Source organism: Pseudophryne corroboree, chromosome 3 (genome assembly GCF_028390025.1).
Source record: "Pseudophryne corroboree isolate aPseCor3 chromosome 3, aPseCor3.hap2, whole genome shotgun sequence".
NCBI classification, from domain to species: Eukaryota; Metazoa; Chordata; class Amphibia; order Anura; family Myobatrachidae; genus Pseudophryne; species Pseudophryne corroboree.
Genome location: NC_086446.1, coordinates 662,064,369 through 662,084,055, shown reverse-complemented (window position 1 = coordinate 662,084,055; position 19,687 = coordinate 662,064,369). Strand labels below are relative to the sequence as shown.

The 19,687-nt window shown below is 41.1% G+C and overlaps 1 protein-coding gene across 8 annotated transcripts in view; it reads left to right on the top strand.

Moving 5' to 3' along the window:
- The window catches only part of FGFR2 (fibroblast growth factor receptor 2), a 179,944-nt gene that overhangs the window by 50,738 nt on the left and 109,519 nt on the right, over window positions 1–19,687 (top strand). For 6 of the 8 annotated variants that reach the window (XM_063961845.1, XM_063961841.1, XM_063961844.1 and 3 more), the window contains exon 1: window positions 4,383–4,916. The exons of the other annotated variants lie outside the window; for them this stretch is intronic. The gene's annotated coding sequence lies outside the window, so the exon portion shown is untranslated. Of the gene's footprint in view, window positions 1–4,382; window positions 4,917–19,687 lie in introns of those variants that run through there. 8 annotated transcript variants of the gene reach the window in all.

Sequence of the window (19,687 nt, the reverse complement as noted above, 5' to 3'; positions counted from 1 at the left end):
AATAAAATGATGGTAAAATCTAGTTATTAGGTTCTACTAATTAATTATTCTAGTTTTATGATGAAAAAAGTGGTTGGGCCAATTGCTCAGATTACAGTCAGTCAATGGCCGTACATATAAACTGATGCAATCATTTTCCAGACAGGCTGATCAAAATCCAATCAATCCCGAAAGGATTTTGACCAGGCAAAAAGACTGTTTGAACAGCTTAACACCCTGTCTGTCTCGCATGCAGTCTCTGACTGTGAAGATAACTGGATTTGGACACTGCCGTTTCAGACATCTGCCGTGGAGCCTTTAATCTCCTCATACCGAGCATATCATAATGTAAATGGTCTGCTGTGATTTGCAGCTGCTCAGCTTTGTATGCACGGCTATACTTTATACCGTTATGATACGGCAGAAGAACTTCCAGGTTCTATTTGCCAGAATATAAAATAGGGTCTGCATTAGCTCACAGCACAACATGTATAAAACATAGTGAAAGTATAACCAGTGCCAAAATAATTCTGCCTTGTAGTAACAGTCATAGAAGACGTACATCCTGATAAAGAAAGTTACTGGGATATCAACTGTCTTGAAGCCAGTCTGTTACCGGAGACAGGGATGCAGCAATATATGGCCAGATCTGTCCCAAATAAAAGGTAAGGCAGTAATAAAGCAGAAAGAAATGAGCTGAATAATAATTCTTACATACAAATGATAGAGTAACATATATATATATATATATATATATATATATATAAAACATATAATCTAAATAGTAAATATCTTACCTTGACATGTTTGTTTCTCAACATTTCTCAACCTCTTTTCACCTGGGACCGGAATTTTTGGTAATATTTGGATACCTTAATGAGATATCTTGGTGATGGGACCCAAGTCTAAGCACGAAATGCATTTATGTTTCGTATACGCCTTATAGCCTGAAGGTCATGTTATACAATATGTGTAATAATTTTGTGCATGAAACACAGACGGGGTACTGACGGGGGAGATGTGTGCTGAGCGATCTTAACACAGACCGCTCAGCACACATCTCTCCCCCAGCTCAGCACAGCGTGATGTGCTGAGTGAGGGGACGGACGGACGGGGGGGCCGCTCATTTCACACAGCGGTGAAGTGAGCGACCCGCTAGATTGCAATCTAGCACTGGCAATAGTGATGCGCGGAACTGCGCATCGCTATCGCTGGGGGCATACACACGGCAGATCCGTGCTTAAAATTTAAGCAATCTAGTAAGATTGCTTAGATTTTAAACACGGATCTCTCCGTGTGTACCCCCCTTAAGTTTTTGACCACTGAACCACCAGAAAGCAAAGGTGTCTCTCAGTCACGTTCAAACATTTGGGATTTTGAAATATCTTGGATATGGGAGTCTCAACCTGTATTTATTACTGTGTACAAATATATACCAAGTAAGCTATAATATCTGTAACAGTTTAACAAATCTCACCACTGTCTATAGTTTATAAATATTTTACTAATACTGACCACCTTTATATACACTTAGCAAATAAAGTATTCCTTGCACCCCTGAGTCCATCCAGGTTATCTATAAGCAGGTGCATCCATACTGTCCATTAATTTCCAGCATGTCCTGCATACAACACATGCATACATACGGGCTGGAGTATCCTCTCCCAAATATTCATATGGCCCAAGGTAGTCTCTGAAGAGATCTTCAGTAACCGTCTGCTGTGTATTCACAACTGAGCTGTACATTACTGTTGAAAACAATGTCTACCGTCACTCCAATAATGTAAACAGTTCTATAGGGGAGAGCAAAGTGCATATTGTGTCTAGAAACGTCCTTGGTTCCATCCCAAGATAAATAAATTATGTGGGGATCTTCTGCTGTGCGGTTTCCCCGTTGCATTCGGTGTGCCTTGTAAGTCTTCTCACAGCTTCACTTCCTGACTGTGTTTATACGTAGGTCCATTCTGCTGTAGTTCTACATGTTCTATCTAATGATATAACTATGTCTTTCTCCTCACTGCAGGATAAAGCTGCAGGCTTTTTCTGTCCTTCACCCTTTAATACTAGAACAAGTAAAGAGCGACTGGACATTTATTTTAAATATGTAATTGCAAACAGCCTTGCCAAAGAGTAATGAAAGAAAATGTTTGCATTATTCTAGGTGTTGGACAGGGAATATAATATTCCAGTGACTGCAGATAGGAGTAACTGTAGATCTGTAGGGTGGCAGGAATCAGGATTATTTTACGCTCTGACAGTAAACACTTATTTGATTAGCAGTAGTAGAGATCATAGTAACAGATAAGGATCTTGTGTAACAATAAGTAGGTCAGTGGGGACCTGGAGGCAAGGCGCTCTCCTGCTGATTATCACTAGATGTGTCTCTGAATATTAAACATAAGTATGTGCAAAGATGTGCGAGAACAATGGTGCTTTTTATTTGATCTGTACTCCGTGCAATCCGACTGGAGAATAAAGCACAATGATCTTGCGTAGGAGTATGTTGCATCATTTACACTTACGATATTTGTAGTATCCCTTATTTATTGTCCTATAGGCACATCATTTGTGACAGGTATGGGGTTCATTAGAAAAAAAAATGTGTGTGACTTTTTTCACGGAAAAAGGGGTTTCCTGTAAGTTAGAGCAGAATGCTTATAATTTACTAAACTGCATATAAACATTGTTCCATACCTTCCATATACAGTACTAACAGTCCTTGTCTAGTTTATCAGTGCTCCTGATAGTGGCTGTAACAAGTAATCATAGTATGACATTAGCACTGGGTAAAATATTTACCTACTAGTTGCCAGCCAGTCAAAATGATGGAACAACTTAACAGTAATGCCAGCGCAAGCGTCTGTGCGCACCCGAACGGAGCAACATTTGAATTGCTCTATTGGACGCCATCTAGCGGCTGCCGATGCACAAAACACTTGAACTTCCCTTATAAAGGTGAGGAGCAGCGTCAGCCTTTATTTATACAGGATTTACATACTTCTCATGTAAGAAGTCCCATATGTGCATTTTATGGAATTTCTAATGATAAAATATAACATTTATATCATGATATTCCACAGTTTCCAATAATTGTATACAATATACTGTGACTAATAGACAGGTCTACATTATCTGCAACAAGCCCAAAGTACATGATATGACTGTTGGCCAGGATAGCAATCTATTTGGATTGCTTTGCAAATATTGTACATAAAGTGTATTTATTATATAGTGCAATGGACCAGATACTGTGAAATACATCCATCATACACAACATGTATAGAAACCAAGAACATTTCTAGCAGGCGCAGATTTGGGTATCAGGCTGTCCCTAGGCACAACATTAGATAGCTGTGAGATTTGTCTGCATTTCCACTTTTATCCAAGTCAAAGTCAGGCCCTGAGGGTCTGCTAGTGGACAGTGCCGCTGTGTCACGGGTCCGCCTTTCACACATTAGCCTACAGGTGACAGCTTGCAAAGTGCACCCGCTCCTACTTGTCTGCTCACGTGCTGATCCCGCAAATGGTGACTGAAAGAGCGCACTGCAGCTGAGAGAGGGGCCAATTCATCAGCGAGTTTTAACTAATTAAAACTTGTTGCGTATGATAAATGGTGTTCCAGCCAATCAGCTCTTGTCATTTTTCAAACGCATGACAGTTGTGTGCTGATTGGCTGGAGCACCATTTATCATACGCAACAAGTTTTAAATAGTTAAAACTTGTTGATGAAGGGGCACCTTAGTCTGCTTCATGAAAAAAAGGAAAAAAAATTACCTAGCATCCGGTTGGTACCATCAGGCCAGTGCCCGACCAGGGTTCTGATGCAGGAGGACTTGCTCTGACCACCCCCAAGCAAGTGGTACCCCTAGACATGTGCCTCAGGTGCCTAATGGAAAATCCACCACTGGAAAAAATTAGAATGACAAATATTTCAACCTGGCATTGCTGATATTAAGCCACCCTCTTGCCCTCAATAACGATGTAGCATATGCAAGTGCTATAAAATGACATCACTGGTATTGGCTGTCCTGACGTCACTGGTGCCATAATCGTCCTTTATTTACAGCTAGCTTATATCTCACTCACTTGTAGAGTGCAGGGGGGAAAGAGGTAGAGAGAAGAGACGGAAAATGAGAGCCAGAGCGCACATAGCATAGTAATTCCAATACAAACAAACCATCCCTCTCGCTCTGTGCGCTGATGTGTGCCAAACTGTGCAGCAGGGAGGGGAGGAGGGAACCGGCCATGGGAGGGAGGCAGAGAAGAGGCTGCTGCTTGTGAAACCCAAAGGAAGGGCGATGCAATTGGACAAGGGGAGGACTAGAAGTTCAGGTTTCAGACAGAGGGGAGTGCCCAGGGAGGAGGAAGGGGCAGGGAGTGAGCGTGAAGGGGTGAGGGGGAGGGAAAAAGTCAGATACACTTTCCATTGCTTTCCATACAGGGGACTACACTGGTTGCACCTAATGTTCACTTTGAGACCTTTCTCAGTGCCTGTGTGTCCCATTTGGCGTTATAGACGTTAGTGCATTGCTGCTGCTTTGAGGATGCTGCTTGGGCTTTGGAGGATTGAGCACTAGAAGTTTGGATTGTTACTCCCACAGAATAGAGACATTCTCGCATCCACAGGGAGAAAACGCAGGACTTCTACAGACTTCACTCATTCACTCTGGATGGGGGTGATCTGGCTGGTTCCCCTCTTGTGAACCTCACTCCCTGGCTGCTGATGGGCCCTGGTGTATGAGGATTGCGCACACTGGACTGCTCTTCCCTTCTGTCCCTTTACTGGAGGTGCTGAGAGAGGGAATTACTGCTGGAGTTTGCTGGAACTGAACTTGGGAATCTGTCCCCAGAGAGTTACTGAAACCTCTGTGTTGTGTCCTGCCAGGCACACGCCTGCTGCAAGACAGGGGGATCCTTTTACACCACAGGCTTTCCAGGTAATGCGCATCTGCGCCTTCCATGCTCCCATGTGCGCAATTACCCCATCATCAGCAACTAGCTGCAGAATACCCCCCCCCCCTAAGCCTCTCCTTATGGTGGGGTTCCTTCATCACTGTGGGCTTTATGTCATTGATTCAATATACGCCGTGTATGTCCCAGGGTTTTTGGAAGTTGCCTGTTCTAAGCGAATCTCAAATAAAGCAGAGGGGGCAGATATGTAGCACAAGGCAGAGGGGGCAGATATGTAGCACAGAGCTCCTCTGGTTTTATATCGGATAATAGTTATTCCAGAATTTATCTTGGTTCATTGAATTGTAATTCCCACCTGTATAAGGTGGAGGAGTGTGACAGGTATATGTGCTGAGGTTGGGTTCCCTACCTGTGTGTATCTGTTGTTACACGTGGGTGATATAAGTCTTAATTGCTGAATAGTGGAACAATGGCAAAGGGAGGTCCTGCATTGTCATACTATTAGGACTCAGCTTCAGATCTCCGGCTTTGGTTCTCAGGGTTTGCCTTTTGTGTATATTTATCCTATGGGATGGCTGCAACTGTTTCTGTTATTGTTTTACCTATCAAACCAGATTAGGGTGTCTAATCTGCTGCAGCTCCTCTTGGGATTTCATCAACCCATCACCAGTCCTTAATGTTCCAGTTTTGAGATGTCACTGTGGGGATTACACCAACGATTGACAGTGGTCCTATAGAAATGCAACTTTTTGTTTTATTGGTTTTGTGATAAGGTTCCTCTGGTGAGATCACAGACCTGTGCGTATGGTTACGGAATTTTAGTGCTGGAATGTGACCATGGCTCGCACCAGTTTTGTGCTCCATACCCTACTATGTAAGGGGTTAACCGCTGTAAGGCGCTTGCATTCTTCATTTCAAAGATTTCTTGTTCTGAATAGGTTAGACTGACTGGTTATAAAACGGTCTTAACCAGTGACAGATTTACAGAGTCTGGGGTGAGTATGGGAGAGTTGCAGGATTTCTCTTCAGTCTGGGGCCTGCTAGGAATGTTGCATCCCTGTGTAGTGTAAACCTATTTTCTCCCTCAGAGGCCTTTTATGTTCCTCATTATAACAAAAGATCTCAGTTTTGTTAACTATTTACACACCCACACAAGCCTTTGCCGAAAAGTAGGAGGGTTGTGTAGATAGGTATTAAGCTAAAAAAAAAGCATTACGCATAAAATAGAGGCTTTTTTTTTTCTGCTAATACTGAATAGTATGTAGTACCATCATCCTTCTCTTTTTTTATTTTTTTGTACTTTTTTTTTTTTTTTAAACAAAATCAGTGAAATCTCAGAAATGAATAAAATTAGCATCTGAAGACGTGTCTAGAGTATTACATATGTCTTATGTCTTGTATCATATTGTATCTGTAGATGTTTACCGGTACCTTGTGTTTTGTATAAAAATAAGCATTTGTTTATGCTAGAATGGTTTGTACTACAACAGTATTTGGCTGCCAATCATTAAACTACAACTCTCATCTTTCCCACTAGCGATCGGCTGGCTGGGGGGCAATGAGTATAGTAAATGGCTGCAAAAAGAAGCCACAGGTTGCCTACCTGTAATCTAAACACTGGCGTGACTTAATTAGAATGCACCTCAGGAGTTGAGTAACATATGCCAACTGCCACAATTCTTTTGGTTATAATGTGTCCTATGTTTGGATTCCTGCAGTGTTCTAAATGGTCCTTTCATGCTTGAATCTCAAGTGTTTGGGGGAAAAGTGCTACCTAATTAAAGTAATAATCACTATTCTCCAAGCCATAAGTCCCAGAGTGTTTTGCTGGAGAGAAAAAAAAAAAAAGCCTGGAAGCTTTTTGTATGAAATCCGTATTGTGCCGGAGCTGGTGAATGTACATTGTGTTCTGGCATCTGGGGAGTGCAGTTGAACATTCGTGTGAAATTTTGCATTCTTAACTTGTATAGTGAAGTGTACGTAATGGCTGTAGTTCCTTTCAGCTTGCATCGTAACTTCTAATGGGGGTTGCAAAAGATCCTTGATTTGTAAGTAGTGAGTGACTGAGAAGGGGCAGCCTTACTTCTAGGGAATGCCAATTAAAATGTAGATTAGGGGTATATTGTGATCTCTGCAAAGCTTTAGAAATAAAATCTTTGGTGGGGTGTTGAGGGAGGAGGCCTGATCTTCTTGGAACCGAAATGAGAAATTCTATATGGGATTTGCAAGCACAATTTAAAGATGATGAGGGCACTTTGCCTTCTAGGGATTTAGCAGGACTGAGGGAGCAAGGGGTAAACCTTTTTTAAATGGAGGTTTGGGAATAGCTATGTTGAAGAGGAACAGGTTGTATAAGAATATGCTGTTCTATGAGACGTGATGCACTTAATTGGAGTTCGGTCCTCAGAACACAACTGGCTGAAATGCTTAGAATGGACACGCTCTCAGTATGGGAAAGGACTGTTCACTGAGATAATGACAGATGTTCTATCAAAGGATGTTCTTATTATTGCCTGTCTTTATTATTTATTACCAGTTATTTATATAGCACACACTCATTCTGCAGCACTTTTACAGAGACTATTTGGCCATTCACATCAGTCCCAATCTATATTCACCACATGTACACGCAGACACCTTCATGCTAGGGTTAATTTTGTTGGAAGGCAATTAGCCTACCTGTATATTATTTTTGGATTGTGGGAGGAAACTGGAGCACCCGGAAGAAACCCACGCAAGTACGGGGAGAATATACAAACTCCACACAGTTAGGGCCATGGCGGGAATCGAACCCATGACTTCAGTGCTGTGAGGCAGTAATGCTAACCTTTACACCATCCGTACTGCCCCGTACTGCTGTCTTTCCAGTAGACCTGGCTGTAATCTAGGATAAATACCCTTTATTAATATCTTTTTGTATGTATATATAAAATAACCAAGGCTCTAACCATGTTGCTAGTGGCATCCATTCTCAGTATATACTTGGACAGTAGGGGCACACTCTTACATGCGGTCACTGCTGGAACACTTCAGTTTGACTAGGCTGGACCAAGCTTTTCTTGGAGTACTGTATATATGATTTTCTAAGCTTTTGAGGTTTTACAGGATTGTGACACCCCAAAACTCCTGCTAGTGTAATTGGCACATATGAACACAAGTGTTTATTTTTTTTATTTTTAATAGGCTCTTAAAAATTGCACATGTGGTGAAACCCTTGGCAACCAATCAGGTTTTACCGCATAATGATGTACAATCAGGGATGTGTCTATCCAGTCTGCTACATGAGGAGACAAATGAAATCTCTCCACATTTATATACCAGCTGTATGAACATTACTGGACAACTGTTTTATTTTATTTACACCTTATTCAACCTAGCCATCGGGTGTATACAAATGATTTAGACTGTTGTGTTTAGAAAATTAACAAATTAAATATAATTTTTTTATATATATATATATATATATATATATATATATATATATATATATAATCTGGAAGACATTGTAAATAAAATTGTGTTTGGGTGGAAGACTTTTTCCTAGGCATAGCCAACTTCCTGTGTGTAACGATCACATGGAAGGACTGTAGCCGGCCTAAACTAGCTACTAAGATACTGTAAGGTATAGGCACTTTAAAAGCATGTTCTGTGTAAGTGGGTGTGTATATTTATTGATAAATAACTAGTGCTGTCCACCCTGAAATAGTTCTATTGTAGACATTTGCAAAAAGGGTCACTACACAGTTGGAGAATGGTTTTGTTCAGGTGACACCTATTGTGCTAATCTCATTAGTTAAAGAAAACAAAGCATTATCAGGGGTTGACTGCTCTTGTTTTGTTTTCTCCAAACGCATTAATGAAACCACTTTAATTATATTAAGCATTTCTTTCTCATTAACTACGGTTTCTCTAAAGACCTATTTTACATACATGTAACACTTTGCTTTAGACATCTATCTACTCAGTATTGGCATCAATGAACCTGTTGTAAAGTGTGGTTTGCAGGCAGGTCATATGCAATGCAAATATTCTGGCCTGCCCAGGACAGGGTTGTAGTACAGGTCACCTGTAGCTTTGGCTACTGTTGAACTTCCATTCTTCTCCTGAGACATATTCTAATAACCACTGGCTAGAGCCGCAATTTGCCGCCTAATTATCCCTGTGAGAGCACACAGCATTGGTTGCATCACTGTGCTCAAAACGATAACACTAGACAATCACGCCTGACCTAATAAATCACTCTGCTATTATGACATGTAATATACTTGTATAGCATTTATTATAACATATTTTTTTGGGGGGGTTGCAGGTAGTTTTAATCCATGGAAATTTTTTATATTTTGGCCCATTAGATCTAAAATCTACTAAAATCAATTTCAAGCTGACCACACTACATTTCTTTAGCGGAGCTCCTCATAGTGAGACTATGTACACACTGACTGCCTGTCCCCATTACATTTCTTTAGCAGAGCTCCTCATAGTGAGCCTATGAACACACTGACTGCCTGTCCCACTACATTTCTTTAGCGGAGCTCTTCATAGTGAGGCTATGTACACAGTGACTGCCTGTCCCACTACATTTCTTTAGCGGAGCTCCTCATAGTGAGGCTATGTACACACTGCCTGGGCCATTCTTGTCCCCATTACATTTCTTTAGCAGAGCTCTTCATAGTGAGGCTATGTACACACTGCCTGCCTGTCCCATTACATTTCTTTAGCGGAGCTCCTCATAGTGAGGCTATGTACACAGTGACTGCCTGTCCCATTACATTTCTTTAGCGGAGCTCCTCATAGTGAGGCTGTGTACACACTGCCTAGGCCTTTCTTGTCCCCATTACATTTCTTTAGCAGAGCTCTTCATAGTGAGGCTATGTACACACTGACTGCCTGTCCCACTACATTTTTTTTAGCGGAGCTCCTCATAGTGAGGCTGTGTACACAGTGACTGCCTGTCCCATTACATATCTTTAGCGGAGCTCTTCATAGTGAGGCTATGTACACAGTGACTGCCTGTCCCCATTACACACTGATGTTTGTTTATTGCAAGTTAGAAGGAATATAAAACATTGTGGTTGTGTGTTTTGGATGTGCATAAAAATGTTTTCTATCTGACTGTTGACAAATGAGATGTGGAAAAGCATGGGTAAATGCTGCTTAACTGCATCTACATTGCACAAGTGGAAAAAGAAGTATGCAACACAATGCAAATTAAATGAATATATACATTTAATTATAATTATGTGGAAAGATTATTTTTACATCTGTGTTTGTGTAGTGTTCCTTCTAGGTGCAGGGTACTGATTAATGAGGAGGGCATATTGTAATTTTTGATGGACCTAATTTTATATGTGGTGTATCGCTACAGGGTATCCGTTTGGTTGGTCGACACATTAAAGGTCGACATGAATTTTTCACCTTTTTTTTTTGGAACTTTTACATACTTTACGATCCATGTGGACTACGATTGGGAACGGTAATCTGTGCCGAGCGCAGCGGTAGCGGACACCAAAAAAAGTTTTAAAAAAAGCATGTCGACCTTTTCATGTGTCAACCATTTTCATGTGTAGATCATTTGTCCATGTCGACCAATAGTGGTCGACCTAATGACTTTCGACCATAACAAAAATTAAAATATGTCCTTACTGATCAGAACCCTGCACCTACAGTGAATACTAACTAGTGTGTGTGTGTGTGTGTGTGTTTGTGCGTCTGTCCTAATGGTTGGAAAAAAGACCTGGTTCTGGATTCGCTTAGCCTTACTAATTACTGCTAGCTTATAGAAGTGTCCAGGGCTATTCAATTGCAGCCCCTATTCAATTGCAGTGAGAAGCCTGCAGACTGCACTTAATGCAGATTTCTGTTCAAGCCTTCAGGAGGCTTTCAGAAATCCTTGGCAAGTAGGGCTTTCTGCCCTTATCGTTGATACTGCAAACATGCTAACCCATAGCTTGTATCTATGGGGTAACATGCAGTAGCACACGTGAGGAAAAGCGCTTGAAATTTAATAGCTCTAGGTGTAAAAGTCCGAGGCTACAAACAGTTTTCCTTTATTGAATCTGGACCGTTCTGGTGTTTATATCTAAAATAAATTACCTTTTCTCCTTTTTGTAACTCTGGATATCTTTGTTTCAGATAAGAGATTCCTTATTATGTATATAATGCATGTATACATGCTCCTCCCAAATGACCCATACTCTGTATAGCAGATATTCAACATGCGGCCCTTCAGCTTTTGTGGAACTACACAATCCAGCATACGTTTCCACAATTTTACTATTAGGGCATGCTAAAACTGTGGCAGGGTATGCTGGGATGTGTAGTTCACAGCAGTTGGGGTGTCCCACCTTCAAAACTGCTGCTGTATAAACTGTACAAAGAAATGTCAGTTACCCAACATGTGAGCTTGGAAACCTACAGTAATACTATTAGTGGATTTGTCAGTGATTTTGTAAAGATGGATTTTGTTTGGCCTTAGGTGTTCGGTGCTATGTCCCATTAAGGAAAGGATGTGTTTGCATGAAATCTAAGTCATTTTGTTTATATTTCTTAGCTGATCTGAGATTTCTTAACTCACTAAATGTACCCTGCCCCCTCCCTTTTCTTTGCCAGAGCCTATCTGAGCTGCCAGACTCTGAGGTGTGATGGATGGGCTGGTGACTGGGATGTTTAAATTCCTCTGGTTCCTTTTAAGATGTCCCCTGAAAGTGAAAATAAAACAAACAAATATACAGTAATGATCTCCAGGTGCTAAAAACCCCACTTGCAGTATATAAACGAGTTAAGTAATGCAATCACATTCTGTATGCAGACAATTGCACATTAACATTGTATATGGGCAGTTCTTTTGTGTGCTGCCGGCTAATGTGGAACATTAAGGATGTCGGTGAGGTCAAGCAGGGGCAGGTTAGAAACTCCTTGTATTGCAGTAGTTTATATTCTCCATTTACTCTACTCTTTCTGTGTACTAGCCATTACCCTGTGCTCCTGCAATCTTGATATCGTTTTCTGAGGGTGGCAGAAATAGTGCATGTGTGTGTATATGTTATATATATATATATATATATATATATATATATATATATATATATATATATATATATTAGAATGAGGGAGAGCGAGATCTTAGTTTGTGCAGGGAAGTGCAAAAGAAAATGGAATAAAATATGAAAACTAAGCAATAATCTTGTGTGCAAGAGCTTGCAGTCTATAAAATATTTATTCTGCAGCATACTGTATGAGCAATACAGAACTTTACACGGTCTCTACAAACACAGCGATTTAGACTGTATTACATTGATGGAAACATGGGTTAAAGAAGAATATAACCTTTTTATTAAATAATATCTTGAAGGCTAGCAAGTAACAATAGACTCAGTGTCTCAGACTTGGAGTGGGTGTTATTTTATGTGGGAAACGTAATGTTTTGCTAATAAAGTTATTGTTGTTTCTACTGAAGTGCTAACATGGACGCGAGTAACAATGGAGTGTATTGAGTAACTTTATGACCAGCATAATATGAACTTATTGTTATTCGCAGACCACCACCAAGCCGGGGCCATAGTGTCACTTTGTTTTGCTGTAAGGAAGGTATTTGGCTATTTTCCCTGCCAAATCTCATTGGTCTCATTTCTCCAGTTCAGCCAAGTCATTCTGGCATGGTCCATTGTGTGCACAGCACACAGTGAGATGGAGAGAAAACAGGGAGCTGGTGACTGGGACTGTGCGCCCGGGCGTGAGTTTAGCAACCCGTACTTGGATGTAATTAATCAATGGCAGGTTGACAGCTTCACACTGGAGCTCTGGTCTGTGGTAGACATGGAACTGGCATTTGGGAATGACATAAAACAGATCCTGATCTGACTGAGAAAAGATTTTGCAATTAGAGCAGTTGGAGACTGAGGCAGGTTTAAGGTAGCGGTAATAGACTCTTTTTCCAGCAAGTTAATAAAATAAGAAAATGCAAACCTACCTCCCTTACTAAGTGGTACATATTGGCAGTAATGGGTGGGAACCTACTACTGTCCCAGCATCCCTAGGGGGTGGCCACAGTGGCAGCTAAAAGATGTCTGCCTTGTAAGACCTAAAACTCCATAAGCACTAGGAGAAAATGTTTGCATATGTCTCATTGTATCGGTAAATTAGCCTGTGGGATGGTGTGTCACTAGTGAGTCTATACAGTCTGGTGGGTAAAACATGGTAACATACAGTAGGTGAAGATGTGCTAAACATTCCAAAGAATGGAAAAGATGACCATGGCAACCTATCATTATCTAGAGTATACCACATAAATGCCAGTTAGAAGCTGGTTGCTATGGGTAACTTCTTCACTTGTTCACTATTTAGAAGGTTTGGTACATTTCCCTCATACTACTTATTGAAATGAGGACAGTGTCTTAGATAAGAACCAGTCCTGGTGAAGAGGAAAAAGTAAAGTGACAGCTTGCCTATTGCATATGTACGCCTGGTGAAAAGGGATCCCAAAATCTCCAGCAAAAAGAAAGAAACCTATAGGGTGCAATGGTTAAAGCTATCAAAAGGTGTTATTTACTATCTGAACCAAGCTCGGAAAACCTAAATTGTAAATAACTCTGTTTTGCCGAGAGAAAATGGTGAAAGTGTTCATTGATTTATCCATCTTGACTCAAACATGGATAACTTTAAAACCTGGACTGTAATTGCAGAAACAAAGTCAACACTCACTCTTCTTCATAAACCAAAGTGGAATTCTTATGTCAGGACCATATATATGTATGTGTGTGTTGTGGGGGCCGGGGTAGATACTTTCTAAGAGGAAAAAAATTGAAGCGTTGCCCATAGCAACCAATCAGATTCTAGCTTTAATTTTATAGACTGTACTAAATGATAGCTAGATTGTGATTGGATGCTATTGGCAACACCTCCACTTGTCCTCTTTAGAAGGACTGATAAATTCTCCCCCCATTGTGAGATCGGGAGTTGAGTGTAAATGTTCAGTTTCTACTAGTCTTCTGCAGCTGCCTAATGACTGGCTGGGCAGCATGTGACCTAGAATTAAAATAAATAAAGAGCCACATTGGCATTGAAAAGTAAAAACCTTGATTTACTAGCACATTAGTTGGCTTTAGGTCAGGGGTGTAAGAGAGGAGAGGGCCCTTGTTCAGTCTCCATCTGGGCCTCATTCTCTCTAGCTGGCAGCGCAGTTGTTTCTGAGCACTAGTCACTAGTACAGGGGTGGCCAACCAGTCAGTGGCAAAGAGCCAGAAAAGATCTGTAGTCAAGGGTAAGAGCCGTATCATGCGCGCGCGAGCAAAAATGGAGGCGTGGCATAGTTGTCACAAAGCCCAACCCCCATTTTTATGCGCACACCTTTCGGTTTGTAGGAGTATGACCTTGTGTCATAACCCCATTTTTAGTCATGTTGTACAGTGCCACATACAAATAAAGCCCCTGTACAGTGCCACATACATATAAAAACACCAAAAAAATGGGTGCCTCCACAGTGCCAGATACATATATTCCTACACAGTGGCCAGGGCTGCACTAGTAGATCCTGCTGCTGTGCCAGGACTCCGGAAAAATGGCATGACGGCAACCTTCCCAGTGGTTTTCCTAATGTGCGTGTGCGAAACAACATGACTTGTGCATTGCCACTGCCGTGGGACTCCGTAGGGGGTAGGTATTCAACAAATGGGTGCAGGGTTTGTGGGGTGAGCCACCCTGTACCCAGGGGCCCGTGTGCACTGTACACATTGCACCCATTATAGATAGACCACTTCCCACTTTCCACCCTGAAACGCTCAAGTAATATCGATTTTTGTGGTCAGCAGCGTAGGTGGTCATCACATTTGCGACAGCAAACCCCCCCCCCCCTCACTCAACTGCCCAAACTGCGTGCACCTTTGAATCGCACCAATGGTGCGGTTGTTGCTTGTTAGAATTGTAAGTCCAGATATAATTAAATAAATAGACAATCGACTTCAATGCAAATTTTAATAGGCTTTAAGGATGTGAGCTAACTGCTTAAAGAGTATGGTTATGTCTATGAAGTCTTAACCAGATATTTAGTAGATTTATATGTGAAGAAGTTTCTATGCCCTTCAAAATGTTTTTAACAACTACTTTTTTTTCTGGGACAAAATATATATACAGAAGGTGCAAGTAAGTAAATGGGTGTGGGGGGGGGGGGACTAAATCTGTTTCCCTGTTGCCCTTTGTACAGTGCTTTACAAAACATGCACCTACTTTTCCTGAGTGGTAACTACTACCCTGCTATCTAGTGTTTGTAGTTTTACTGTATTAATAGAACAATGAAAACAGAGCAGCAGCTACAACCAGCAGTACCTGTAGATATGTTATCGGAACTTGGAGCTGGTACCTGCCTGAAAAGTGCTAATGACCTTCATTTAGCAGCGTTTATAAGTTGGGCAGTCCTGTAGTGCAATTTGTGTCCCGTGCAGGATGTCTTTACTCCAGTTAATGAGAGCTAATAGGCCGAGGCACAAGCTGTCTGTGGTGTAAACTAGCTTGGGAGTAGACGCTGTGCATTCTGTGCATGGTATGAAACGCATCCTTGTGCTCTGGTTTGCCGTGGCTGCTGCCAGCACATTGATGTGGGTATGTTTCTGCCGTGTGTCCCAGACTGCCCCGGCAGATGTTACATATGGAATATAGAAGTTCTGTCTTCACTTGGAGCCGTCTGAGGGATTGGCTTGCTCAGCCTTGAAAGGTTTTGTAAAACATTTAGGAATCATTTCCATGTGAGTCGAACAATAGTCCAAAAAACACAGCAGCCTATTTACCAGTTATGGCCGTTTTGATTTTGTGTAGTTAATTAAAGGTTTACAGCTGCTTTTGCGATCTTGAATTATGTGGTAATAAAGAGCCAGTTTTATAATTGGGTACAGTTGGCATTTACTTCCAGCCGCCTAGGAGAGGAAGATGTCTTCTTTCCGCCCGCTCTGTCTGTTATTTTATTTATTATGATTTCTGCACTTTAATACCCCATTCATTTGAATTTAAGTATAGGTTGGCTAAAACATCTAAAAAGCATTAGTTGAGCTGTTGTCTATATCTACCAACCGTATTCCAGTTTTCATTTATCTAGGACAATCTACAAAATAACAGAGGGTATATTTACTAAAGTGTGGGTTTATAGAAGTGGAGATGTTGCCAACCAGTCAGATTTTAGCTAATATCTTCTAGAAGGTGCTAGCTAAATGATAAGGAGAATCTGGTTGCTAGGGGCAACATCTCCACTCCTATAAACCCTTATACTCCCTAAAATCTGGTTGCTATGGGCAGTACCTCCAATGCAGCAACCTTAGGGTAGCCATGACCTATATATAAATGCAGACAGGTGTTTTGTTGGCTTAATCCAGAGGTTCTCAGATTCAGTCCTCAAGGCATCCCAACAGTCCATGTTCAAGTTTATACAGGCATGGCCACAGGTGATATAATAAGCACATCAGTTAATTTCATTTAACCATATGTGCTGAGCCATGGATATACCTAAAACCTTGACCGTTGGGGTGTTTTGTGGCAGAGGCGTCACTGTCACAGGTGACGCCTAGAGTGAATGGAGGGGGTAATGACGGCAAAAGGGGGTGTGGAATCATGGGTCGGGGCGTTGCCTTACCTCCCAAGCCTCCGTTTTGTCGCTACGGGGGTTGCCGGTTGCACCCGGGGACCTGTGTGTGTGTGTGTGTGGTGCTGTCTCCTGCACAGTGCAGCACTTGGCTGCTGTCACTGATGAGAAGCCGGCACTTGTGTCACCTCTCGGCGGTTGACACCTGGTTGTGGGCCGCAGCCTCCGCACTCCCATTGTGATGCCACTGTCTTGAGGACCAAGTTTGAGAACCTCTGGCTTAACCTATTAATTTGCTAGGAACTGGTGACATCACAGTTGCCGCTATTAGTGTGTGTAAGTAACAGGTCCACTTTAAAGCTTTTAGTTATGTAAGGACCAAGGAGAAGAGGTCATTGTTTGGTATGATCTAGAGAGTTCAATTATTAGAAAACGTTTGACAATGCGCTGCTCATAGCCGTGTAGAAGAAAGATGTAATCCTTTAAGCCTATTAAAAATTAAGATAAATTTACTAGAATACAGATTACACATTATCGGATATAAAAATAAAAGCCTGGTATAAAGGATATCTTTCACTCTTCAGCTAGAAGCTCCTGGATAGAACTGAATCGCCCAGCTTGGGTTCTCCGGAACAGGTCCGTGTTCCTAGATGTTATGTAAATATTAATCCACATCTGCAGTACAAAACAACCTTTTCAACCTAGAGATTCGGTAACCTGTCCCTTGCAGCAATGTTGCAGAGGCAGGGATCATGTTTCACATAGCCTCAGCAATCAAGTAACACAGTTACAATTCCTGAACAGGAAAACATGTATTCTTGTCAGACTTGCATGATTTCATATTTTTGTGTTTGTGGACTACATTTAGTTCTCAGAAAAACTACTTTGGAGGAATAAAGTGGACCTCAATAGAGGGAATCTCATTCGGGACTGAACCACCATTTTGGTACCCTGGGTCAGAAAAAGCATTGGCGTCCCTCCATATTTTTCAAACAGGGACATAAAACCAAAAAAGCACCTAACACTATCTACACATAAACACATTTATAGAACACCTGTACTTACAGAACATTTCCATGAAAATTGATCTGGATACTGTTCCTCTTATTCCAGAATTTATGCACTTAATTTGAGAGCTCTTGACAATTTAGTTACATTATCCTTTATTTTAAATCACACATTTCTTAGAAGTCATACCCAGAATCTTCAGTCACATCATCCTTTAATTAAAGTACACATTTTAAAATACTGTCCTATCCAGGATTCAAACCCATGACTTTCCATATTGCAGTCAGAAACTTTACTCATGGAGCTGTTTTCTCTGAAATGGGAAGAATGAGAGTATTTTGAAATGTGTAGTCACACATAAATAATAAAGGAGTGTGTGACTGAAAGTGCTTAAGGAAGTGAGGGGGAAATGGGGGGGGGGGGGGGTGCAGATGATGCTGGGGATTAAAGAGGAGGAAATTGCAAATGAGATTAATTAAATCAGAAAATTGACAGGTTCTGCAAAACAGCGCCCCCTGCCTTGTGGTGCACAGTGCGGTGGCACATGTCAACCACCCTAGTTACGGCCCTGTTAGTGAGGCAAGATGTGAGTGATTTTATGGAAGTCATGTAGTAACTGTAGCTACTGGGTTAACTGACATACTGTATACTGGTTTATGCTTTGTTGCAGTTTTGAGAAATAGCTGGTTTTCATGTTTTATTACCATAAGCTTTCTACTTTGATAAATCTGCACCAAAGTTGTATTTAGGATAACCTTTATCTCAGTGGTTCTCAACTCCAGTCCTCGATTATCCCCTACAGGTCATGTTTTCTTGGTTTCTTTAATCGTGGACAGGCGATTTAGTGGATTTTCTGGGTCGGTTATTATCCCACCTGCTTCCACGGACAGAAATCCTGAGCACATGTCCTGTTAGGGGTGCTAGAAGAATGGAGTTGAGAACAATTTTTTATCTACGGTGCAGATATACTGTCCTAATACTTTTGGTGTTGTACAGGAATAAATCCATATATAATGTTCAAAACCCTGTACTTAAGGGATGTTCTGTGAATCTTGAGCAGATACTGTACAATCGGAGACTGCATAGCGTCGGTGCCTAGACCCTGTAGATACGGTCTATTAGTCATGCTTATATGTAGAGGTGAAGTTTCTCCCTCCAGGGTAGAGGGAGAGGCTGCAGACTGACACTTACAAGGGTGCAATCACATGATGGAATGTAGAACTTTTGGGTAAGTGTTGAAATATATTTATGATGAATGAACAAAGAACATTACTTACAGTGTTACAGAATTAGTACACTGGAAATGTAACCTTCGTGAAAATGAGACTTTTGAGAACCAACAAGAAATGTGTGATCATATCTCTAGATATATCCACTGACAGTATTAAACAGAATGTGATATGAATAGTTCAGTCCAGGGTATCTCTGCTTTCTCCTTTTTATACTTAAGCATTATTTACAAAGCACATTTATTAAAGTGCCAAGAAAATGAAAATGCTGCTTTAAACAAAATAACTACCAGTTCCCATTCACAGATACATAGGTCAATGTTTCCATACATTGGTAGAACTTAATATAGAAACATAGAATTTGACGGCAGATAAGAACCACTTGGCCCATCTAGTCTGCCCCTTTTTTTTATCCTTTAGGTAATCTCAACCCTTTTTGAACCTTAATTCTTTGTAAGGATATTCATATGCCTATCCCAAGCATGTTTAAATTGCTCTACAGTCTTAGCCTCTACCACCTCTGATGGGAGGCTATTCCACTTATCCACTACCCTTTCTGTGAAGTAATTTTTCCTTAAATTTCCCCTGAACCTGCCTCCCTCCAGTTTCAGTGTATGTCCTCGAGTTCTAATACCTATCTTCCTTTGATGAATGTTTCCCTCCTGAACTTTGTTATAACCTTTGGTGTATTTGAAAGTTTCTATCATGTCTTCCCTTTCCCTTCTCTCCTCCATACTATACATGTTAAGATCTTTTAGCCTTTCCGGGTAAGTTTTGTGATGTAGGCCATGCACCATCAATGACCTATACAGTGGCATTATTGCTTCTCTTTTCCTGCTACTGATTCCTCTTCCTATGCAACCAAGCATCTGACTAGCCTTTCTCATTGCTTTGTTGCATTGCTTTCCTGCCTTTAAGTCACTTGAAATAGTGACTCCTAAATCCCTTTCCTCTTCAGTAGTTTCCATTATAGTACCCTTGATACTATATTTAGCCT